The 13,104-nt window shown below is 66.5% G+C and overlaps 4 pseudogenes; all 4 read left to right on the top strand.

Annotated features, from left to right (window-relative positions):
* The first annotated feature begins 3,877 nt into the window (after window positions 1–3,877).
* Window positions 3,878–4,020, top strand: LOC116654591 (annotated as a pseudogene).
* A 4-nt stretch (window positions 4,021–4,024) lies between these two features.
* On the top strand, window positions 4,025–4,156 carry LOC116654590 (annotated as a pseudogene).
* An 8,214-nt stretch (window positions 4,157–12,370) lies between these two features.
* Window positions 12,371–12,513, top strand: LOC123257034 (annotated as a pseudogene).
* A 4-nt stretch (window positions 12,514–12,517) lies between these two features.
* On the top strand, window positions 12,518–12,649 carry LOC123257033 (annotated as a pseudogene).
* The last annotated feature ends 455 nt before the right edge of the window (window positions 12,650–13,104 follow it).

Raw genomic sequence — 13,104 nt, forward strand, 5'->3', positions numbered from 1 at the left:
GCTGCTGGAGGAGGTGACCTGGCTGGCTGCTGGAGGAGGTGACCTGGCTGGCTGCTGGAGGAGGTGACCTGGCTGGCTGCTGGAGGAGGCGACCTGGCTGGCTGCTGGAGGAGGCGACCTGGCTGGCTGCTGGAGGAGGTGACCTGGCTGGCTGCTGGAGGAGGCGACCTGGCTGGCTGCTGGAGGAGGCGACCTGGCTGGCTGCTGGAGGAGGTGACCTGGCTGGCCCCTGCCCCTAACCTGGAGCAGGCGATCGGCTGGCTGGCTGCTGGAGGAGGTGACCTGGCTGGCTGCTGGAGAAGGCGACCTGGTTGGCCCCTGCCCCTAACCTGGAGGAGGCGATCGGCTGGCTGCTAGAGGAGGTGACCTGGCTGGCTGCTGGAGGAGGTGACCCCAAATGACACTGCTGGAGGAGGCGCACCCACCTGACACTGCTGGAGGAGGCGCACCCACCTGGCCCTGATCCTGCTGGAGGTAAAGCGGTAAATTTTTTTGTATTTAATTGTTTGTTTTTATTTCAGATCGGTAAATTATTCGCCACCTGTTCTGACTAGAGGTGGGGAACTATCGATAGTCGGCACCATCGGTAGCGAGCGATAGTTTTTCTCAAACTACCAAGTTCCCCACCTCTAGTACTGGCTAAGCCTATATAAGGCGGGCATTCACAACCCCTCAGGCACTTTCCCCTCGGCGGGGAGACCGGCCGGACTGGCCGGCGAGTGGAGGAGGCGCTCTCCTCTGCCCCCGCCCCTGACCAGGAGGGGCCGACCTGGCTGGCTGCTGGAGGAGGCGACCTGGCTGGCTGCTGGAGGAGGCGACCTGGCTGGCTGCTGGAGGAGGCGACCTGGCTGGCTGCTGGAGGAGGCGACCTGGCTGGCTGCTGGAGGAGGCGACCTGGCTGGCTGCTGGAGGAGGCGACCTGGCTGGCTGCTGGAGGAGGCGACCTGGCTGGCTGCTGGAGGAGGCGACCTGGCTGGCTGCTGGAGGAGGCGACCTGGCTGGCTGCTGGAGGAGGCGACCTGGCTGGCTGCTGGAGGAGGCGACCTGGCTGGCTGCTGGAGGAGGCGACCTGGCTGGCTGCTGGAGGAGGCGACCTGGCTGGCTGCTGGAGGAGGCGACCTGGCTGGCTGCTGGAGGAGGCGACCTGGCTGGCTGCTGGAGGAGGCGACCTGGCTGGCTGCTGGAGGAGGCGACCTGGCTGGCTGCTGGAGGAGGCGACCTGGCTGGCTGCTGGAGGAGGCGACCTGGCTGGCCCCTGCCCCCTAACCTGGAGGAGGTGACCTGGCTGGCTGCTGGAGGAGGCGATCGGCTGGCTGCTGGAGAAGGTGACCTGGCTGGCCCCTGCCCCATAACCTGGAGGAGGTGACCTGGCTGGCTGCTGGAGGAGGCGACCTGGCTGGCTGCTGGAGGAGGCGACCTGGCTGGCCCCTGCCCCCTAACCTGGCTGGCCCCTGCCCCCTAACCTGGAGGAGGTGACCTGGCTGGCTGCTGGAGGAGGCGACCTGGCTGGCTGCTGGAGGAGGCGACCTGGCTGGCTGCTGGAGGAGGCGACCTGGCTGGCTGCTGGAGGAGGCGACCTGGCTGGCTGCTGGAGGATGTGACCTGGCTGGCCCCTGCCCCTAACCTGGAGGAGGCGATCGGCAGGCTGCTGGAGAAGGTGACCTGGCTGGCCCCTGCCCCTAACCTGGAGGAGGCGATCGGCTGGCTGCTGGAGAAGGTGACCTGGCTGGCCCCTGCCCCATAACCTGGAGGAGGCGACCTGGCTGGCTGCTGGAGGAGGTGACCTGGCTGGCCCCTGCCCCTAACCCGGAGGAGGCGATCGGCTGGCTGCTGGAGGAGGTGACCTGGCTGGCCCCTGCCCCCTAACCTGGAGGAGGCGATCTGGCTGGCCCCTGCCCCCTAACCTGGAGGAGGCGACCTGGCTGGCTGCTGGAGGAGGTGACCTGGCTGGCTGCTGGAGGAGGTGACCTGGCTGGCTGCTGGAGGAGGTGACCTGGCTGGCTGCTGGAGGAGGCGACCTGGCTGGCTGCTGGAGGAGGCGACCTGGCTGGCCCCTGCCCCCTAACCTGGAGGGGGCGATCTGGCTGGCCCCTGCCCCCTAACCTGGAGGAGGCGACCTGGCTGGCTGCTGGAGGAGGTGACCTGGCTGGCTGCTGGAGGAGGTGACCTGGCTGGTTGGCTGCTGGAGGAGGTGACCTGGCTGGCCCCTGCCCCGAACCTGGAGGAGGCGATCGGCTGGCTGCTGGAGAAGGTGACCTGGCTGGCCCCTGCCCCCTAACCTGGAGAAGGCGACCTGGCTGGCTGCTGGAGGAGGTGACCTGGCTGGCTGCTGGAGGAGGTGACCTGGCTGGCTGCTGGAGGAGGTGACCTGGCTGGCTGCTGGAGGAGGTGACCTGGCTGGCCCCTGCCCCCTAACCTGGAGGAGGCGATCTGGCTGGCCCCTGCCCCCTAACCTGGAGGAGGCGACCTGGCTGGCTGCTGGAGGAGGTGACCTGGCTGGCTGCTGGAGGAGGTGACCTGGCTGGCTGCTGGAGGAGGCGACCTGGCTGGCTGCTGGAGGAGGCGACCTGGCTGGCCCCTGCCCCCTAACCTGGAGGGGGCGATCTGGCTGGCCCCTGCCCCCTAACCTGGAGGAGGCGACCTGGCTGGCTGCTGGAGGAGGTGACCTGGCTGGCTGCTGGAGGAGGTGACCTGGCTGGCTGGCTGCTGGAGGAGGTGACCTGGCTGGCCCCTGCCCCGAACCTGGAGGAGGCGATCGGCTGGCTGCTGGAGAAGGTGACCTGGCTGGCCCCTGCCCCCTAACCTGGAGGAGGCGACCTGGCTGGCTGCTGGAGGAGGTGACCTGGCTGGCCCCTGCCCCTAACCTGGAGGAGGCGATCGGCTGGCTGCTGGAGAAGGTGACCTGGCTGGCTGCTGGAGGAGGCGACCTGGCTGGCCCCTGCCCCTAACCTGGAGGAGGCGATCGGCTGGCTGCTGGAGGAGGTGACCTGGCTGGCTGCTGGAGGAGGCGACCTGGCTGGCTGCTGGAGGAGGCGACCTGGCTGGCTGCTGGAGGAGGCGACCTGGCTGGCCCCTGCCCCTAACCTGGAGGAGGCGATCGGCTGGCTGCTGGAGGAGGTGACCTGGCTGGCTGCTGGAGGAGGCGACCTGGCTGGCTGCTGGAGGCGGCGACCTGGCTGGCTGCTGGAGGAGGCGACCTGGCTGGCTGGTGGAGGAGGCGACCTGGCTGGCTGGTGGAGGAGGCGACCTGGCTGGCCCCTGCCCCCTAACCTGGAGGAGGCGATCGGCTGGCTGCTGGAGGAGGTGACCTGGCTGGCTGCTGGAGGAGGCGACCTGGCTGGCTGCTGGAGGAGGCGACCTGGCTGGCTGCTGGAGGAGGCGACCTGGCTGGCTGCTGGAGGAGGCGACCTGGCTGGCCCCTGCCCCTAACCTGGAGGAGGCGATCGGCTGGCTGCTGGAGGAGGCGACCTGGCTGGCTGCTGGAGGAGGCGACCTGGCTGGCTGCTGGAGGAGGCGACCTGGCTGGCTGCTGGAGGAGGCGACCTGGCTGGCTGCTGGAGGAGGCGACCTGGCTGGCTGGTGGAGGAGGCTACCTGGCTGGCCCCTGCCCCCTAACCTGGAGGAGGCGATCGGCTGGCTGCTGGAGGAGGTGACCTGGCTGGCCCCTGCCTCGAACCTGGAGGAGGCGATCGGCTGGCTGCTGGAGAAGGTGACCTGGCTGGCCCCTGCCCCCTAACCTGGAGGAGGCGATCGGCTGGCTGCTGGAGGAGGCGACCTGGCTGGCTGCTGGAGGAGGCGACCTGGCTGGCTGCTGAAGGAGGCGACCTGGCTGGCCCCTGCCCCCTAACCTGGAGGAGGCGATCTGGCTGGCCCCTGCCCCCTTACCTGGCGTAGAGGTTAACCGTGATCACGAAGGCGGTTCCTCCGGAGTGAGGCTTGGCCATTGCACCTCGGCTGAGTTGACCTCTGCGATTATTCCTAATGTGAATAACTCGTGCGTGTAATTTTTACTTACCTGGCGTTAATACTTACCTGGCGTAGAGGTTAACCGTGATCACGAAGGCGGTTCCTCCGGAGTGAGGCTTGGCCATTGCACCTCGGCTGAGTTGACCTCTGCGATTATTCCTAATGTGAATAACTCGTGCGTGTGAATAACTCTAGGACCATGTTGCAGTGACGGTCGAAGGCTTTTACCCTTCCAAGCAGTTTTTTGTTATTGCGGCAATTGATTAGGACCTGGGTGTTATTTTTCACTGATTGTGTAAGTACTGACAGCGGGCCCGTGTTGAACTCTTCCTCCTCCTGGCGAGCCAGCTCCTCTGGAGTAAGTTCCGACTTGGGTTTCACAAGAGCCATGACAATGTCTTTCTATAAACTGGTAAATGCTTTTGCAAGTCTATATAAGTTACTTTAAAGGTTCTTTTTGGAGTAATTTAACGAAAACAATTTTACGGCGCGGCTTCTTCGTTGCTTGCTTTTGTAAAGATGTTGCTTGCTTTCTGCTGGAGGAGGTGACCTGGCTGGCTGCTGGAGGAGGCGACCTGGCTGGCTGCTGGAGGAGGCGACCTGGCTGGCTGCTGGAGGAGGTGACCTGGCTGGCCCCTGCCCCTAACCTGGAGCAGGCGATCGGCTGGCTGGCTGCTGGAGGAGGTGACCTGGCTGGCTGCTGGAGAAGGCGACCTGGTTGGCCCCTGCCCCTAACCTGGAGGAGGCGATCGGCTGGCTGCTAGAGGAGGTGACCTGGCTGGCTGCTGGAGGAGGTGACCCCAAATGACACTGCTGGAGGAGGCGCACCCACCTGACACTGCTGGAGGAGGCGCACCCACCTGGCCCTGATCCTGCTGGAGGTAAAGCGGTAAATTTTTTTGTATTTAATTGTTTGTTTTTATTTCAGATCGGTAAATTATTCGCCACCTGTTCTGACTAGAGGTGGGGAACTATCGATAGTCGGCACCATCGGTAGCGAGCGATAGTTTTAGCGAGCGAAACTACCAAGTTCCCCACCTCTAGTACTGGCTAAGCCTATATAAGGCGGGCATTCACAACCCCTCAGGCACTTTCCCCTCGGCGGGGAGACCGGCCGGACTGGCCGGCGAGTGGAGGAGGCGCTCTCCTCTGCCCCCGCCCCTGACCAGGAGGGGCCGACCTGGCTGGCTGCTGGAGGAGGCGACCTGGCTGGCTGCTGGAGGAGGCGACCTGGCTGGCTGCTGGAGGAGGCGACCTGGCTGGCTGCTGGAGGAGGCGACCTGGCTGGCTGCTGGAGGAGGCGACCTGGCTGGCTGCTGGAGGAGGCGACCTGGCTGGCCCCTGCCCCCTAACCTGGAGGAGGCGATCTGGCTGGCTGCTGGAGGAGGCGACCTGGCTGGCCCCTGCCCCCAAACCTGGAGGGGGCGATCTGGCTGGCCCCTGCCCCCTAACCTGGAGGAGGCGACCTGGCTGGCTGCTGGAGGAGGTGACCTGGCTGGCTGCTGAAGGAGGTGACCTGGCTGGCCCCTGCCCCGAACCTGGAGGAGGCGATCGGCTGGCTGCTGGAGAAGGTGACCTGGCTGGCCCCTGCCCCCTAACCTGGAGGAGGCGACCTGGCTGGCTGCTGGAGGAGGTGACCTGGCTGGCTGCTGGAGGAGGTGACCTGGCTGGCCCCTGCCCCTAACCTGGAGGAGGCGATCGGCTGGCTGCTGAAGAAGGTGACCTGGCTGGCTGCTGGAGGAGGCGACCTGGCTGGCTGCTGGAGGAGGCGACCTGGCTGGCTGCTGGAGGAGGCGACCTGGCTGGCTGGTGGAGGAGGCTACCTGGCTGGCCCCTGCCCCCTAACCTGGAGGAGGCGATCTGGCTGGCTGCTGGAGGAGGCGACCTGGCTGGCTGCTGGAGAAGGTGACCTGGCTGGCTGCTGGAGAAGGTGACCTGGCTGGCCCCTGCCCCCAAACCTGGAGGGGGCGATCTGGCTGGCCCCTGCCCCCTAACCTGGAGGAAGCGACCTGGCTGGCTGCTGGAGGAGGTGACCTGGCTGGCCCCTGCCCCGAACCTGGAGGAGGCGATCGGCTGGCTGCTGGAGAAGGTGACCTGGCTGGCCCCTGCCCCCTAACCTGGAGGAGGCGATCGGCTGGCTGCTGGAGGAGGTGACCTGGCTGGCTGCTGGAGAAGGTGACCTGGCTGGCCCCTGCCCCCAAACCTGGAGGGGGCGATCTGGCTGGCCCCTGCCCCCTAACCTGGAGGAAGCGACCTGGCTGGCTGCTGGAGGAGGTGACCTGGCTGGCCCCTGCTCCGAACCTGGAGGAGGCGATCGGCTGGCTGCTGGAGAAGGTGACCTGGCTGGCCCCTGCCCCCTAACCTGGAGGAGGCGATCGGCTGGCTGCTGGAGGAGGTGACCTGGCTGGCCCCTGCCTCGAACCTGGAGGAGGCGATCGGCTGGCTGCTGGAGAAGGTGACCTGGCTGGCCCCTGCCCCCTAACCTGGAGGAGGCGATCGGCTGGCTGCTGGAGGAGGCGACCTGGCTGGCTGCTGGAGGAGGCGACCTGGCTGGCTGCTGAAGGAGGCGACCTGGCTGGCCCCTGCCCCCTAACCTGGAGGAGGCGATCTGGCTGGCCCCTGCCCCCTAACCTGGAGGAGGCGACCTGGCTGGCTGCTGGAGGAGGCGACCTGGCTGGCTGCTGGAGGAGGCGACCTGGCTGGCTGCTGGAGGAGGCGACCTGGCTGGCTGCTGGAGGAGGCGACCTGGCTGGCTGGTGGAGGAGGCTACCTGGCTGGCCCCTGCCCCCTAACCTGGAGGAGGCGATCTGGCTGGCTGCTGGAGGAGGCGACCTGGCTGGCCCCTGCCCCCAAACCTGGAGGGGGCGATCTGGCTGGCCCCTGCCCCCTAACCTGGAGGAGGCGACCTGGCTGGCTGCTGGAGGAGGTGACCTGGCTGGCTGCTGAAGGAGGTGACCTGGCTGGCCCCTGCCCCGAACCTGGAGGAGGCGATCGGCTGGCTGCTGCCCCCTAACCTGGAGGAGGCGACCTGGCTGGCTGCTGGAGGAGGTGACCTGGCTGGCTGCTGGAGGAGGTGACCTGGCTGGCCCCTGCCCCTAACCTGGAGGAGGCGATCGGCTGGCTGCTGGAGAAGGTGACCTGGCTGGCTGCTGGAGGAGGCGACCTGGCTGGCTGCTGGAGGAGGCGACCTGGCTGGCTGCTGGAGGAGGCGACCTGGCTGGCTGCTGGAGGAGGTGACCTGGCTGGCCCCTGCCCCTAACCTGGAGCAGGCGATCGGCTGGCTGGCTGCTGGAGGAGGTGACCTGGCTGGCCCCTGCCCCTAACCTGGAGGAGGCGATCGGCTGGCTGCTAGAGGAGGTGACCTGGCTGGCTGCTGGAGGAGGTGACCCCAAATGACACTGCTGGAGGAGGCGCACCCACCTGACACTGCTGGAGGAGGCGCACCCACCTGGCCCTGATCCTGCTGGAGGTAAAGCGGTAAACTTTTTTGTATTTAATTGTTTGTTTTTATTTCAGATCGGTAAATTATTCGCCACCTGTTCTGACTAGAGGTGGGGAACTATCGATAGTCGGCACCATCGGTAGCGAGCGATAGTTTTAGCGAGCGAAACTACCAAGTTCCCCACCTCTAGTACTGGCTAAGCCTATATAAGGCGGGCATTCACAACCCCTCAGGCACTTTCCCCTCGGCGGGGAGACCGGCCGGACTGGCCGGCGAGTGGAGGAGGCGCTCTCCTCTGCCCCCGCCCCTGACCAGGAGGGGCCGACCTGGCTGGCTGCTGGAGGAGGCGACCTGGCTGGCTGCTGGAGGAGGCGACCTGGCTGGCTGCTGGAGGAGGCGACCTGGCTGGCTGCTGGAGGAGGCGACCTGGCTGGCTGCTGGAGGAGGCGACCTGGCTGGCTGCTGGAGGAGGCGACCTGGCTGGCTGCTGGAGGAGGCGACCTGGCTGGCTGCTGGAGGAGGCGACCTGACTGGCTGGTGGAGGAGGCTACCTGGCTGGCCCCTGCCCCCTAACCTGGAGGAGGCGATCTGGCTGGCTGCTGGAGGAGGCGACCTGGCTGGCCCCTGCCCCCAAACCTGGAGGGGGCGATCTGGCTGGCCCCTGCCCCCTAACCTGGAGGAAGCGACCTGGCTGGCTGCTGGAGGAGGTGACCTGGCTGGCCCCTGCCCCGAACCTGGAGGAGGCGATCGGCTGGCTGCTGGAGAAGGTGACCTGGCTGGCCCCTGCCCCCTAACCTGGAGGAGGCGATCGGCTGGCTGCTGGAGGAGGTGACCTGGCTGGCCCCTGCCTCGAACCTGGAGGAGGCGATCGGCTGGCTGCTGGAGAAGGTGACCTGGCTGGCCCCTGCCCCCTAACCTGGAGGAGGCGATCGGCTGGCTGCTGGAGGAGGCGACCTGGCTGGCCCCTGCCCCCTAACCTGGAGGAGGCGATCTGGCTGGCCCCTGCCCCCTAACCTGGAGGAGGCGACCTGGCTGGCTGCTGGAGGAGGTGACCTGGCTGGCTGCTGGAGGAGGTGACCTGGCTGGCTGCTGGAGGAGGTGACCTGGCTGGCTGCTGGAGGAGGTGACCTGGCTGGCTGCTGGAGGAGGTGACCTGGCTGGCTGCTGGAGGAGGCGACCTGGCTGGCTGCTGGAGGAGGCGACCTGGCTGGCTGCTGGAGGAGGTGACCTGGCTGGCTGCTGGAGGAGGCGACCTGGCTGGCTGCTGGAGGAGGCGACCTGGCTGGCTGCTGGAGGAGGTGACCTGGCTGGCCCCTGCCCCTAACCTGGAGCAGGCGATCGGCTGGCTGGCTGCTGGAGGAGGTGACCTGGCTGGCTGCTGGAGAAGGCGACCTGGTTGGCCCCTGCCCCTAACCTGGAGGAGGCGATCGGCTGGCTGCTAGAGGAGGTGACCTGGCTGGCTGCTGGAGGAGGTGACCCCAAATGACACTGCTGGAGGAGGCGCACCCACCTGACACTGCTGGAGGAGGCGCACCCACCTGGCCCTGATCCTGCTGGAGGTAAAGCGGTAAATTTTTTTGTATTTAATTGTTTGTTTTTATTTCAGATCGGTAAATTATTCGCCACCTGTTCTGACTAGAGGTGGGGAACTATCGATAGTCGGCACCATCGGTAGCGAGCGATAGTTTTTCTCAAACTACCAAGTTCCCCACCTCTAGTACTGGCTAAGCCTATATAAGGCGGGCATTCACAACCCCTCAGGCACTTTCCCCTCGGCGGGGAGACCGGCCGGACTGGCCGGCGAGTGGAGGAGGCGCTCTCCTCTGCCCCCGCCCCTGACCAGGAGGGGCCGACCTGGCTGGCTGCTGGAGGAGGCGACCTGGCTGGCTGCTGGAGGAGGCGACCTGGCTGGCTGCTGGAGGAGGCGACCTGGCTGGCTGCTGGAGGAGGCGACCTGGCTGGCTGCTGGAGGAGGCGACCTGGCTGGCTGCTGGAGGAGGCGACCTGGCTGGCTGCTGGAGGAGGCGACCTGGCTGGCTGCTGGAGGAGGCGACCTGGCTGGCTGCTGGAGGAGGCGACCTGGCTGGCTGCTGGAGGAGGCGACCTGGCTGGCTGCTGGAGGAGGCGACCTGGCTGGCTGCTGGAGGAGGCGACCTGGCTGGCTGCTGGAGGAGGCGACCTGGCTGGCTGCTGGAGGAGGCGACCTGGCTGGCTGCTGGAGGAGGCGACCTGGCTGGCTGCTGGAGGAGGCGACCTGGCTGGCTGCTGGAGGAGGCGACCTGGCTGGCTGCTGGAGGAGGCGACCTGGCTGGCTGCTGGAGGAGGCGACCTGGCTGGCTGCTGGAGGAGGCGACCTGGCTGGCCCCTGCCCCCTAACCTGGAGGAGGTGACCTGGCTGGCTGCTGGAGGAGGCGATCGGCTGGCTGCTGGAGAAGGTGACCTGGCTGGCCCCTGCCCCATAACCTGGAGGAGGTGACCTGGCTGGCTGCTGGAGGAGGCGACCTGGCTGGCTGCTGGAGGAGGCGACCTGGCTGGCCCCTGCCCCCTAACCTGGCTGGCCCCTGCCCCCTAACCTGGAGGAGGTGACCTGGCTGGCTGCTGGAGGAGGCGACCTGGCTGGCTGCTGGAGGAGGCGACCTGGCTGGCTGCTGGAGGAGGCGACCTGGCTGGCTGCTGGAGGAGGCGACCTGGCTGGCTGCTGGAGGATGTGACCTGGCTGGCCCCTGCCCCTAACCTGGAGGAGGCGATCGGCAGGCTGCTGGAGAAGGTGACCTGGCTGGCCCCTGCCCCTAACCTGGAGGAGGCGATCGGCTGGCTGCTGGAGAAGGTGACCTGGCTGGCCCCTGCCCCATAACCTGGAGGAGGCGACCTGGCTGGCTGCTGGAGGAGGTGACCTGGCTGGCCCCTGCCCCTAACCCGGAGGAGGCGATCGGCTGGCTGCTGGAGGAGGTGACCTGGCTGGCCCCTGCCCCCTAACCTGGAGGAGGCGATCTGGCTGGCCCCTGCCCCCTAACCTGGAGGAGGCGACCTGGCTGGCTGCTGGAGGAGGTGACCTGGCTGGCTGCTGGAGGAGGTGACCTGGCTGGCTGCTGGAGGAGGTGACCTGGCTGGCTGCTGGAGGAGGCGACCTGGCTGGCTGCTGGAGGAGGCGACCTGGCTGGCCCCTGCCCCCTAACCTGGAGGGGGCGATCTGGCTGGCCCCTGCCCCCTAACCTGGAGGAGGCGACCTGGCTGGCTGCTGGAGGAGGTGACCTGGCTGGCTGCTGGAGGAGGTGACCTGGCTGGTTGGCTGCTGGAGGAGGTGACCTGGCTGGCCCCTGCCCCGAACCTGGAGGAGGCGATCGGCTGGCTGCTGGAGAAGGTGACCTGGCTGGCCCCTGCCCCCTAACCTGGAGAAGGCGACCTGGCTGGCTGCTGGAGGAGGTGACCTGGCTGGCTGCTGGAGGAGGTGACCTGGCTGGCTGCTGGAGGAGGTGACCTGGCTGGCTGCTGGAGGAGGTGACCTGGCTGGCCCCTGCCCCCTAACCTGGAGGAGGCGATCTGGCTGGCCCCTGCCCCCTAACCTGGAGGAGGCGACCTGGCTGGCTGCTGGAGGAGGTGACCTGGCTGGCTGCTGGAGGAGGTGACCTGGCTGGCTGCTGGAGGAGGCGACCTGGCTGGCTGCTGGAGGAGGCGACCTGGCTGGCCCCTGCCCCCTAACCTGGAGGGGGCGATCTGGCTGGCCCCTGCCCCCTAACCTGGAGGAGGCGACCTGGCTGGCTGCTGGAGGAGGTGACCTGGCTGGCTGCTGGAGGAGGTGACCTGGCTGGCTGGCTGCTGGAGGAGGTGACCTGGCTGGCCCCTGCCCCGAACCTGGAGGAGGCGATCGGCTGGCTGCTGGAGAAGGTGACCTGGCTGGCCCCTGCCCCCTAACCTGGAGGAGGCGACCTGGCTGGCTGCTGGAGGAGGTGACCTGGCTGGCCCCTGCCCCTAACCTGGAGGAGGCGATCGGCTGGCTGCTGGAGAAGGTGACCTGGCTGGCTGCTGGAGGAGGCGACCTGGCTGGCCCCTGCCCCTAACCTGGAGGAGGCGATCGGCTGGCTGCTGGAGGAGGTGACCTGGCTGGCTGCTGGAGGAGGCGACCTGGCTGGCTGCTGGAGGAGGCGACCTGGCTGGCTGCTGGAGGAGGCGACCTGGCTGGCCCCTGCCCCTAACCTGGAGGAGGCGATCGGCTGGCTGCTGGAGGAGGTGACCTGGCTGGCTGCTGGAGGAGGCGACCTGGCTGGCTGCTGGAGGCGGCGACCTGGCTGGCTGCTGGAGGAGGCGACCTGGCTGGCTGGTGGAGGAGGCGACCTGGCTGGCTGGTGGAGGAGGCGACCTGGCTGGCCCCTGCCCCCTAACCTGGAGGAGGCGATCGGCTGGCTGCTGGAGGAGGTGACCTGGCTGGCTGCTGGAGGAGGCGACCTGGCTGGCTGCTGGAGGAGGCGACCTGGCTGGCTGCTGGAGGAGGCGACCTGGCTGGCTGCTGGAGGAGGCGACCTGGCTGGCCCCTGCCCCTAACCTGGAGGAGGCGATCGGCTGGCTGCTGGAGGAGGCGACCTGGCTGGCTGCTGGAGGAGGCGACCTGGCTGGCTGCTGGAGGAGGCGACCTGGCTGGCTGCTGGAGGAGGCGACCTGGCTGGCTGGTGGAGGAGGCTACCTGGCTGGCCCCTGCCCCCTAACCTGGAGGAGGCGATCGGCTGGCTGCTGGAGGAGGTGACCTGGCTGGCCCCTGCCTCGAACCTGGAGGAGGCGATCGGCTGGCTGCTGGAGAAGGTGACCTGGCTGGCCCCTGCCCCCTAACCTGGAGGAGGCGATCGGCTGGCTGCTGGAGGAGGCGACCTGGCTGGCTGCTGGAGGAGGCGACCTGGCTGGCTGCTGAAGGAGGCGACCTGGCTGGCCCCTGCCCCCTAACCTGGAGGAGGCGATCTGGCTGGCCCCTGCCCCCTTACCTGGCGTAGAGGTTAACCGTGATCACGAAGGCGGTTCCTCCGGAGTGAGGCTTGGCCATTGCACCTCGGCTGAGTTGACCTCTGCGATTATTCCTAATGTGAATAACTCGTGCGTGTAATTTTTACTTACCTGGCGTTAATACTTACCTGGCGTAGAGGTTAACCGTGATCACGAAGGCGGTTCCTCCGGAGTGAGGCTTGGCCATTGCACCTCGGCTGAGTTGACCTCTGCGATTATTCCTAATGTGAATAACTCGTGCGTGTGAATAACTCTAGGACCATGTTGCAGTGACGGTCGAAGGCTTTTACCCTTCCAAGCAGTTTTTTGTTATTGCGGCAATTGATTAGGACCTGGGTGTTATTTTTCACTGATTGTGTAAGTACTGACAGCGGGCCCGTGTTGAACTCTTCCTCCTCCTGGCGAGCCAGCTCCTCTGGAGTAAGTTCCGACTTGGGTTTCACAAGAGCCATGACAATGTCTTTCTATAAACTGGTAAATGCTTTTGCAAGTCTATATAAGTTACTTTAAAGGTTCTTTTTGGAGTAATTTAACGAAAACAATTTTACGGCGCGGCTTCTTCGTTGCTTGCTTTTGTAAAGATGTTGCTTGCTTTCTGCTGGAGGAGGTGACCTGGCTGGCTGCTGGAGGAGGCGACCTGGCTGGCTGCTGGAGGAGGCGACCTGGCTGGCTGCTGGAGGAGGTGACCTGGCTGGCCCCTGCCCCTA

The sequence above is a fragment of the Drosophila ananassae genome, chromosome 2L (assembly GCF_017639315.1).
Source record: "Drosophila ananassae strain 14024-0371.13 chromosome 2L, ASM1763931v2, whole genome shotgun sequence".
Lineage (NCBI taxonomy): Eukaryota > Metazoa > Arthropoda > Insecta > Diptera > Drosophilidae > Drosophila > Drosophila ananassae.